Raw genomic sequence first — 11,559 nt, 5'->3', positions numbered from 1 at the left:
CCACGATTAGAAACACCTGCATTAATGTCTAATTTCTATTGGTGGCCATACTGGCGCATGCGCTTTTCTGACAATGACTTTGCATATGGTTTTTTGGGTACTTTTCCATCCCTATCCTCATTCAACCTTTCACCCAGTTTTTCTGTCTTGTCCTCACACGACTCCTATCCTCACATGCACTTTTGACATGTCCTGTGTTTCCCATCATGCTTTGTTTTCTCTTTCTCCCTTAGTTGTAGGCCTCCCTTATCCTAGGCCTAGTTCCTTCAATGTTTGTATCATGCATTCGGACTCATGTATGAGACAAATGAAATTCTCCAACAAGACTCGCAGGAAAGTTGTGGATACAATGTCTTATAAAAACATTATTTTGTTGTCATAACATTAACACAAACATCATATGGTCTGACTCTGTTTGAATCAGTTTAACCCTCCTGTGCTCAACCTAAAACACTTTTAGCATTTACACAGATGAACACCACATGACACCAATTGTGCATACTAATGAAAATATTTATTTCTTTTCATGTACTCAAGTCAGCCAATACTGAAAATGTCAACAAAACATTCATAACAAAACATTTTCCAGTTTCCATACAGTATTACTGAACATACCATTGTACTGTACGCCTACAGTAATACAGTAGCATAAATGACATATCCAGTTCAGTACAAAATAAAAAAAACTAAACATCTCTCCGCCTAGCTGGATCTGGCCACAGGCCTTGTCAACAGCACAGGCTATTTTTTCATTTGCAAGGCAACGTGGGAAGAATCTTTTTGAGTGACGAATCCACCCTTGTATGGATGCTGGTTCAATTCGATCACATACTTCCTCCATAGCTTGAATGAGGGGCATCTGGACATAGGGCCGGAGATCATAAACCTTTCCATCGCCATGTTGAGAAGAACTCCTCAATGGGGTTTAGGAAGGGGGAGTATGGGGGAAGGTATTGAACTATAAATTGTGGGTGTTGATGAAACCAATTTTGGCCAGAGCAGAACGATGGAAAGCAACATTGTCCCAGACGACAAAGTATTGCATTTGGTCCCTTTGGTTTTGCTGCTGTGATAATATTGTGCAATCTGTCTAAAAATGTAAGAATGAGGTCAGTGTTGTAAGGACCCAAGCTGGCATGGCAGTGGGGGACCCCATCCTGTGTAATGGCAGCACAAAGGGTAATGTTACCCCCACGTTGCCCTGGTACATTTACAATAGCCCTGTGGCCAATGATGTTTATTCCCCTTCTTCGCACTGTTGTCACTGCTGTACTCTCAGTCCAGCCTCCCTCAGTGTTAGTCTGTGGTTTATTACATGGTACACAATTGTAACGAATTTCGTTACACAGAATTGGTTGTCTTCTTCTTGTGCATGTCCTACCCCTCATCCAGGTCTTCCTCTCCCTCCACCCTGTTCTCTCCGGATTCCCCCTCTCATCCGCACTCTCCCTCTTCCTATGACACTGTACATTTTTGTTGAAGACAGGTGAACTTACCTGTTGCCTTTTTATAGTGCTAAAACCTGATTGGTGTGTCTATAATTAAGCACCAGTGTGTGTGCGTACCTGGTGGCTGTGTTTAATTGGTTCATGGGTGTGTTCATTTGAAAGTCTTTGCTTTGAAATTGCAAGGAAATTACATCATGATAAATGTGGGTTTAGTGTTTTGCAAATCACTGTGTGTAATGTTTTGCAAAAAGTGTGAAGCTGACAATGTGCTTACAGTTGTGCAAATCTAGCCTTGTGTTTTGCTCCTTGAGTGTAAGATTTTGCTAATTGTGGGAAAGTTTTAATTTTAGTGTGTAAGCAATTTAAAAAAACTGTAATTATAATCAACACCTGCAAGTGTACACTTTGAAGAGTAAACATGACATAGAAGGTTACGGTAATTTAACTTTATTAAAACTGCATATGGTAATCAAATTGCACTTCCAAAAGTCATACATTTGTAAAAAAAAAAAAAAAAATATATATATATTTTAAGAATAATAAGTAAAACATAAAAAACAAAGGCAGATGAGAAGATTTAATGAACTAAACCGGGTTCTGTACATGGCAGACGGGAGCGTAGTCGAAAGCCGGACGATAAAGGTCGGTAACCGGAATCAGTCCCGGAAACATCCACACATCCAGAGGAGCAAAGAAACGAATGAGACTAAATATCAGACACATCAAAGGAAAACCTAAACAGGTTTGCGAGCGGTTACACATTTTCTTTCTCTGTGCCAAAAAAGGAAAACACTTTAACGTGCAACAAGTACGCGCTTCAGTCGCCCTCTGTTCAAGCAGTGCTGAAATGTCAATTACTCAACATTAAAGTCATTTTGGCTTCATTATGGCTTATAACTTTTGGCATAAAGTTAAAATATTTGTCATACCTGACCAGAAGATGTTCAACACTTTTCATAACGGTAAGGATTAAAGAATAGCTGAATAATAAAAGAAATGTAACATTAGTCAAGTCAAGTCCAGTCATCTTCATTTATACAGCGCTTTTAACTATATAGATTGTTTCAAAGCAGCTTTACAGAGATAACAGGAGATTACAGTAACAGAGATTGTTTAGGCTTTACAGCAGCTCTAGAATAAAGTTATTGTCCAGGGGCCGTATTCATAAAGCATTTTATCTTACCACTAGGAGTACTCCTAAATCGCACTAAAAGATTTTAGCTAGGAGTTTTCTCTTAAAAGTTATTCACAACGCCTTTCAGACCTACTCTTAGTAAAGAAAAATGACAACTCCTAAACTAAGAGTGAGTCTTCGTTGCTATGGATGACGTCATTACTCATGCACGAGCTTGACTGAAGTGACCACCTTGATTGGCTGATGATTGTAACGCGGGAATGATTCCAAACACCTCCCCTACGATGAGGAGTGACAGGTGACAGGTCTGAGAATGCGTGCGCTACACAAGTAGTGCGAAGGACGGAAGATGATGAATAACTGAATAAATAGCCTAAATGAATAAACAGTAAGGCAAAACAAATAGCCTAGTAGCCTAAAGAAACATATGGATTGATGCAATATCTTTGCAACATTATTGAATTAATCTGTCACTATATGCCTCTGCGTACGTTTGCAAAGAGAAGAACATTTTAATTTGATTCACAATGAAACGTTACAAATAGTTTACATGCAATGAGTAGCCTAGTTTTGGTTGTTGTTGGTGGCGTTATTGCATCCCTAGTTATGCCTACAATGCAAAATTGTTCCCTCGCGATTGGAAGCTCCTGTAGCCGTCGCATACGCATTTCAAAACATCGCAACGTAAAATGCCACAAAAAGCGGTTTGTGAATAGGTCTTAGTGAGTTAGGAGTCCTCTCGACTTCTTTTAAGCTGTCCCAGGCTTAGGTGCTACTTTTAGGGCTAAAATACTTTGTGAATTACTCTTAGTGAAAAAAATTAGGAGTCCTAAAGTTACGAGTGACACGCCCATTATTTTTAGGAGTTGCTCCTAAATTTGCCAGTTAGGAGCTACTTTTAGCCTTAAAATTCTTTGTGAATACGGCCCCAGATAAAGTTAGTTTTGATTGATTCACTTCTGTCACAAAGATCATTAGTTTTTTAACTTAGGGGCCGCTAACACAACTCCGTTCTCAAAGAAAACCCTTCAGTTCTCTCTATGCAAAGGAGAACTCCGGTCAATTTTAACATTGAGCTAATTTTTTTGTAAATTTGGAGTGCTGTCAGTACAGATAACAACGACAAAAATCGGTGTTGCCTACACCGTGTTATCCTCTTTTTGAAATTTGCACCCTGTTGACTTCAATGAGGCAAATTTTAAACCTGCTTTTAGCCTCTTAACATCCTTGATGTGTCATTACAAGTGCACAGCCAATGTGAGTGATTCCTTCAGAGTGAACACGGGTGAATCTGACTGCAGTAGATGTGAAAGATATGAATAAAAAATAAAAAAAGTTAATTCGGCCAGCGCTCATACCTGTATTTATTTCCTGTTTTCGGTCGAAGTCCAAAGTAGTCGATTGTCGAGTTCTCCACTGTTGCTTAGTTACCTATGATCACGCGCATGAACTCGACAAAAGACTACTTTGGACTTCGACCGAAAACAGGATGTAAATACAGGTATGAGCCCTGGCTGAAATATCATCACTTTTATTCATATCTTTCACATCTACCAGAGTGAATCGCACGCATGGCAAAGGAACGCAGTACTCGTTCCCTCTTCTAGAGAGAACCAAGGTTACGTTAGTAACCGAGTACGTTCTCTTACGAGAGGTCTCTCGTACTGCGTTGAAAACGCTAGGGGACCCAATGCAAAGTGCCGTGCGTGCTGGGATCAAACACCAATAAACCTGGAAGCGAAGCCCAGGATTTACAGTGCATAATCACTAGAGGGACTCACAGAGAATCCTGTAACAGGAGGGGAATCCCTCCGTCCCTATATGGTAGCGTCCGCAGACGCAATAACAAGGCGGGGGGCCTGAACTAATGGGGGAAATGCGTGTCTTTCGCAATACTGCCCATATCATGACTAGGGCTGTCTCTTTTGTGAAAAAATCCTGTTAGATTTTTGAGCCATAAGTATTCATTGAATCGATTGTAAAATCGATTTTCCATGTCTAAAGACGTTTCCATTTTAAACGCAAAATATGGGCAAATCCATGGGATAACGAACAGGCATTAGGACAAACGTAAAGAGGGCGCTGGAGATGCGCACAAGTCTGCAATATTTCTGATGATTTATTGGCGTGAAGTTTCATACACAATGAAAAACAGGAGTGCAACATTCTCGAAATCAATAAGCAGAGTGGACTGCCATAGCATAAATGAAAAACATTACCTCAGTCTTCAACATGGCTGTGTTTACGATTAGAAATGTCAAACAAATTTCGCCTATGTTGGCGATTGTAGATGTGTAGCCTGAATTTGTATCTGAATTTGTATCAGTCTCATGGACTGTCTGCATACCGGCAGAATTCACAGTTTTGTAGTAAAAAGAGACGCATTATGCAGAAGGATAATCTGCTGTTATGCGTGTTTGTCAGAGCCTGCAGTTGCTGTATGACGCGCGTTCGCTGCGGGCGTATCGTGACGAGCTCCAAGAAAAGACCGTTAAAATCGATTCCTCATTTTCGTTTTCGAAACTTGCGTTGGTTGGTCCAATCGATTGTGCAATCGATTTCCGAACGTAAAGTGACAGCCCTAATCATGACAGTCGGCAGCGCACCGCGCTCGCGATCTCAGTGTCCTAATCAGACAGCACTGATTCATCTATACCGACAATAGCTTGGCCTGCAAGGCGGGAACCTCTAAGTTATAAAACCTAATAATGTAGATGGCGAGGCCCAGCCTGCCGCCATACATATGTCTTGCAAGGAATCCCGCTAGACCAAGCCCACACAGAGGCGACGCCTCTCGTGGAGTGCGCTCTGACACCCAACAGGCATTGTAAGCCCTTGGTAGTGTACGCCATTGCTATGGCGTCGACTATCCATCTGGATAGGCTTTGTTTCGAAACAGCCATTCCCTTGGAACGTCCACTGATTGAGACAAATAGCTGCTCAGTCTGTCTGAAGACAGAAGAGCGAGACACGTAAGCTCTTTGTGCCCTAACAGGGCAAAGAAAACTTGCATCCCCTTCCTCGCCCGACACCGGCAGGGCAGACAGTGAAATAACCTGAGCCCGAAACGGTGTGTTGAGGGATTTTGGAACGTAACCGTGCCTAGGTTTGAGTATGACTCTTGAGTCGCTTGGCCCAAACTCTAAGCACGCCGCGCTCACCAAGAGCACGTGCAGGTCACCTACGCGCTTCACTGAAGCGAGAGCCAACAAAAACACTGTTTTGAAGGACAGATGTTTGAGGCTAATCGTTTGGATAGGCTCGAAAGGGGCACCTTTCATGGCCTCCAAAACCGTAGAGAGGTCCCACATAGAGACTGAGGGAGGTCTGGGAGGATTCAGCCTCCTAGCTCCCCTGAGGAAACGGATGACTAAATCTTTCCTTCCTATTGACTGACTGAGCGTTGTCTTAGAGAACGCTGCGATAGCCGCCACATAGCCTTTGAGCGTGGAGGGGGCTCTGCCCTTATCCAACAGCTCCTGTAGGAAGGAGAGAACCTCTGTCACCTCACAATCGAGGGGTGAACGACCCCGAGCTGTGCACCAGCTGGAGAATACCGACCACTTCGAGGCGTAAAGCCGTCTAGTCGACGGAACTCTAGCCTGAGTGATAGTATTTAGCACTCCCGCTGGGAGATCAGCGGGTACCCGTTGAGCGCCCACACGTGGAGGGACCACAATTCCGGGTGAGGATGCCAAATCGAACCCCTGGCCTTAGAGAGGAGGTCCCTCCTCAAAGGCACTGGCAATGGGGCAGTGTCTGCTAATTGCATCAGAACTGGGAACCATGGTTGGTTCTCCCAGAGCGGTACTACAAGCAGCACTGAGCATTTTGTTTCCCTGATCCGTTCTATCACCTGGGGCAGGAGAGAGACGGGGGAAAAGCATAGAGCGGACAGCACGGCCATGTTTGGGACAGCGCGCTCTCGCTCTTGGAAAAGAACGCGGGGCAGTGAGCGTTTTCGTGAGACGCGAACAGGCCCACCTCCGCTCTGCCGAATCTCTCCCACAACAGCTGGACTGTTTGCGGGTGTAGAGACCATTCGCTCGTAGGAATGTTGTTCCTGGACCGTCTGTCTGGTCCCAAATTCTGGAGCCCAGGCACGTGCACTGCTCTCAGCGAGCGCAAATTGCGCTGAGCCCATATCAGGAGGCGTTCTGCCAGCCTGTATAGGTTTCGGGATCTGAGACCGCCCTGACGATTTATATAGGACACCACAGACATGTTGTCCGAGTGGACTAAGACGTGGTGGCCCTTGATTTGGGGGCGAAAACGTGTCAGCACGTTGTCCACTGCCAACATTTCCAGGCAGTTGATATGTTGGAGCTTCTCCCATTCTGACCATAGGCCGAAGAACGAACTGCCCTCGAGCAGCGCTCCCCATCCCGAGGTGGAGGCATCTGTCGACACCACCATTACTCTCAAGGAAGTCCCCAGGCTTACACCTGATTGGTACCAGTCGCTTATTTTCCAAGGTTTCAGAGCTGCCACACAGCTCTGATTGACCTTGAGACGCAACTGACTGGATGCTCATGCTCTGTGCGGCACTCACGCTTTCAACCAGAACTGCAGAGGGCGCATGCGGAGCAAGCCCAGCTGAAGAACTGATGATGCTGATGCCATGAGACCTAGCATCCTCTGAAATTTCCTGAGCGGGACGGTCGCGCCGCAGCGGAAAGAGCTCGCTACGTGCTGAATGTCTAGCACGCGCTGTGGTGACCGCCGCGCTATCATAGACTGCGAGTCCAGAACTGCGCCCAGAAACGATATCGTTTGACTTGGGTTCAGAGAACTCTTCGTCCAATTGACTCTGAGACCAAGATTCTCGAGGTGATCGAGTAAAATGGTCCTGTGCTCCACGAGCTCTGATCGTGATTGAGCTAGAATCAGCCAGTCGTCCAAATAGTTCAGCACTCGCATGCCTCGAAGTTTGAGAGGTGCAAGCGCTGCATCCATGCACTTCGTAATGTACGAGGTGTTAGGGACAAGCCGAACCTGTATACTGGTATGTCTGGCCCTCGAAGGCGAATCTCAAGTATCGCCTGTGACGTGACGCTATTTGTATTTGAAAATACGCGTCCTTCAGAACTATCGACATAAACCAGTCTCCTCGGCGAATATGCGCGAAGATTTTTCTGGTCGTGAGCATTTTGAAACTGCGTTTCACTAATGCTTTGATCAGCTGTCTTAGATCCAGTATGGGTCTGAGACCCCCGTCTTTTTTGGGAACCAGGAAGTATCTGCTGTACAGCCCCCCTTCGCTTTGAGCATGAGATACAGACTCTATAGCCCCTTTGCTCATCAGTTTTGACATTTCGGCACGAAGTAGGTGTGCTACTTCTGAATTCACCGTAGTTTCGACGCGCGCTGTGAAGCGGCGAGGACATTGACAAAAACTGTAGCGAGTAGCCTTTCTTTATAATGTCTAGCACCCACTCCGAAACCCCTGGAAGCGCTGCCCATGCATCTGCGTGGTTGGCTAAGGGTTGGATGCAAAGCGCGCTCTGTTCGCTGGGCGACAGAAGCGCTTCGGTGTGCTGTAACATAGGCGTTACGCCTGTGACATTCGAGGCGGGGAGCGCGCTGATCACAGCGGGCAGAGCGCTCGCCCTCGACCCTACTATGGTGCTTAACCGAGTGAGGGAGGGCTGAGCGAGTCCCGTAGAACTCATGATGTCTGTGAGTAAGTGTGGGCATGGGGGAGCGCGCACAGGTTTCGTTTTACAGAAACCGTGTGACATGCATAACATAGTGTTTGTGGGCACTGGGTAGTGGGCACGTTTACTATGTTGGGTGCGTGATCGACCTGAGTCGATCTATGGGCGCGAGCCCTGTGTGAAGGGCTGTGCTTGTGTGTAGGGATGGGCACTGGACAGTGGGCATCTGCTCTACATTTATAGCACCATCGGCCGTGGCCGGGTACTGTGTTGAATGCGCGACCGACCTGAGTCGATTTTCTGAGCGCGGGCCCTGTGTGAAGGGCTGTGCATGTGCGTAGGGATGGGCACTAGACAGTGGGCATCTGCTCTACACTTGAAGCATGCGAAGCGCGCCCTGCTCGTTTGGCGGCAGAGGCGCTATGGTGCGTTGTAACATAGGCGTTATGCCTGTGACATTTGAGGGGGGAGCACGCTAATCACAGCGGGCAGAATGCCCGCGCTCGACCCCGCTGCGGTGTTTAACCGAGCGAGGGAGGGCTGGGCGAGTCCCGTAGGACATATAATGTCTGTGAGTGAATGTGGGCGCGGGAGAGCGGGCACATTTACTGCAGTGATCGCACTGTCTGCCTGAGCAGAGTGAATGCACACAGGTTTCGTCTTTACAGAAACCATGAGATATGCAGAACATAGTGTTTGTGGGCACTAGGCAGTGGGCACGTTTACTATGTTGTGTGCGCGATCGACCTGAGTCTAATTTATGAGCGCGGGCCCTGTGTGAAGGGCTGTGCTTGTGTGTAGGGATGGGCACTAGGCAGTGGGCATCTGCTCTACACATATAGCACCATCGGCCATGGCCGGAACACCAGATGATATATCCTATGGGATTTATCTGGGAGGCCGTAAAAAGGCTTTTGTGTGCAGGCAAGCGGGCAGCTGTGCACTGCGGAATACACTGGAACAGTCACATTTCTTGGGACTGAACGAGCGACGGGCTTCGGTGGAAGTCTGGCCACGGTGGGGCTCGGACACTGACGCTTTCCTAGGCGTGCTAGGATGGCTTCGGGCTTCACCGAAATCCTTGGTCGTGACCCACGCGGCGTCTAGTCGAGCGCGGGATGTACCACGTGCTCGTCGGCTGCAAAAACACATCTGCAGTTGCCTCTCAGGGAACTGACAGAGTGATTTGCATTTGGCGGCATAAATATTTTCTGCCGGTTCGGGATTCGAACCCGGGTCTCCCGCGCAAAAGCCTGAGAATCTACCACTGGGCCACAGTGAAAATAGTCGCCTGAAAATGCCAGAATGTGAGAAGAGTGGATATCGCCCGGTCTCAGCGGGGCTAAAAACACTCCATTCTCCTTTCGCCAGTGACGCACGGGAACCATAGAAACGGTGTTCGGTTGCTGGCAAGCGGGTACTACGCGCTTGCTGGCTGCAAAATGCACCTCTGCAGTCACCCTCAGGGGACTGACAGAGCGAAGCATTGGCGGCATATATATATATATTCGAACCCCAGTCTCCCGTGCGGAAAACCTATGATTCCACCACTGAGCCACAGGGGGAACACAGGTGTCCAGATGCGTTGGGCGTCAACATGTATTGACGCGCGCAGAGGCAGGGAAGCTTTTCTTGTAAAGTAAAGAAAAACTAACCCCGACCGTCCGCATCCAGGAGGAGCAGCCTCGGAGAAGGATGCCAGGTGAGTCCTCAGAGTCACCATAGGCAGGGCAGGATTAACAATTTCCTGTGCCCTGGGCAACAAGACTCAAGGCCCCCCGTAGTTAGGGGGGTTCGGGGGCATGCTCCCCCGAGAAAATTTGGATTTCTCTGACCTACATATGTGCAATTTAGGACTTTTGAAGGCCAAAAAATTATAAGAAATAGTCTAGCTTTAAAACCTTGTCAATAGATTATTTGTCTGCTCTCTCCTCATCTTCATATTTCTTATTCTCTCAGTATTCTTATACTGGCCTATTTCTTCCTCTCCTAAAGCTGAACTTTGACTGATAGTCTTTTCATTTTCGTCTGTGTCAGTAACGAAAATAAACATAGGCTCAACTGATATTTATACGTTTTATGAATCATTTTCTTAGACATGTTAATTTAGTCAAGGCTACCAGGAAAGCTGTATAGCTGTAAAGTCAGTATTGACATTAGGAACCTTCTGCAAGCTTTGGGATTTGAAAACGTCTGTTTTTAAATGTTAAAAGTAATATTAAATAATACAAATTATAGACTACGTTTACCGCAGTTGGTGGAATTGGCAGACGTTCCCTTAAGCATCGTGCGCTGTGGAAACGCGTCAAAGCATTCTCAGGTATAATTATGCTGCGAGATCCTCTAGGAAAGGGGGGCGTCTTGAAAAAGATGCTCGGCTCTTTTAGTGTGAAATGATACATACACAAATAACACAGTATAGAGAAAAAGGATATAGGCGCCGGATAGCGCAGCAGGTACGGCGGTGAAGGCGGCGTTGCCCAGCAGCTTCTGGAATGGCTCGTCCCGCTGAAGATGCTTTCTCAGACGACACGCTGTGCTTCTCTCGTGATCCAACGATGCATGAGCTTCGCTGAAAAGATGAAAAAATCAGTGAATCAGCCTTTTCGAGCTCCCTTTATAGGGCTAAGCCACGCCCGTTTCGGCAGGAAGTGGCAAGGCCTGACGTCACTGCAGGCCTCGCTCGATAGGCTAATGCAGTTGCCGCAGAGCAGCCAATGAGCGAGCGAGCCGTCTCGCCTATGGCTGCGTGCTGCTGCAACGCGCTTTACAATAATTCAAAATTAAAGGATCATTTTTTGCTTCAGTAAAGAAAAAAGAGGTTTTTCCCCTAGCGTTTTCAACGCAGTACGAGAGACCTCTCGTAAGAGAACACCATTACATCACTATGTAACATAACACGTCTTTATTTTACATGTCATTTAAATTCAACATCACTGAGCCCAAAGCATCATGAACATAACTATTTATGAAACAGTTCTGACCAAGTCCAACTAAAATACAACAAAATTAATAATGAACAAATAAAATACAAAACAACATAAAATTAGATCATTGACAGTCTAGAATATATTAAACCAAAAACTTTCATATTTTTTAGAAAGGATGTTAATTAAAACAACATCAGAAGACAAGAAGTTGATAAATTCTGTTCAATTTTAATTTTAATTGACCGAATTATCCATTTGTTTTCTGACAGGGAACACGTGGAACGAATCACCGCTCCACATTTTGATTGACAGCCGTCACAAACTATAGTGACCATGTTTACTCCTTTCTTTTCAACCATTGGATAGGATTTAAAAAACGGCTGTTGTGT

This window comes from Scardinius erythrophthalmus, assembly GCF_964197995.2.
Source record: "Scardinius erythrophthalmus genome assembly, chromosome: 1".
Lineage (NCBI taxonomy): Eukaryota > Metazoa > Chordata > Actinopteri > Cypriniformes > Leuciscidae > Scardinius > Scardinius erythrophthalmus.
Note: the sequence above shows the minus strand (reverse complement) of the source record.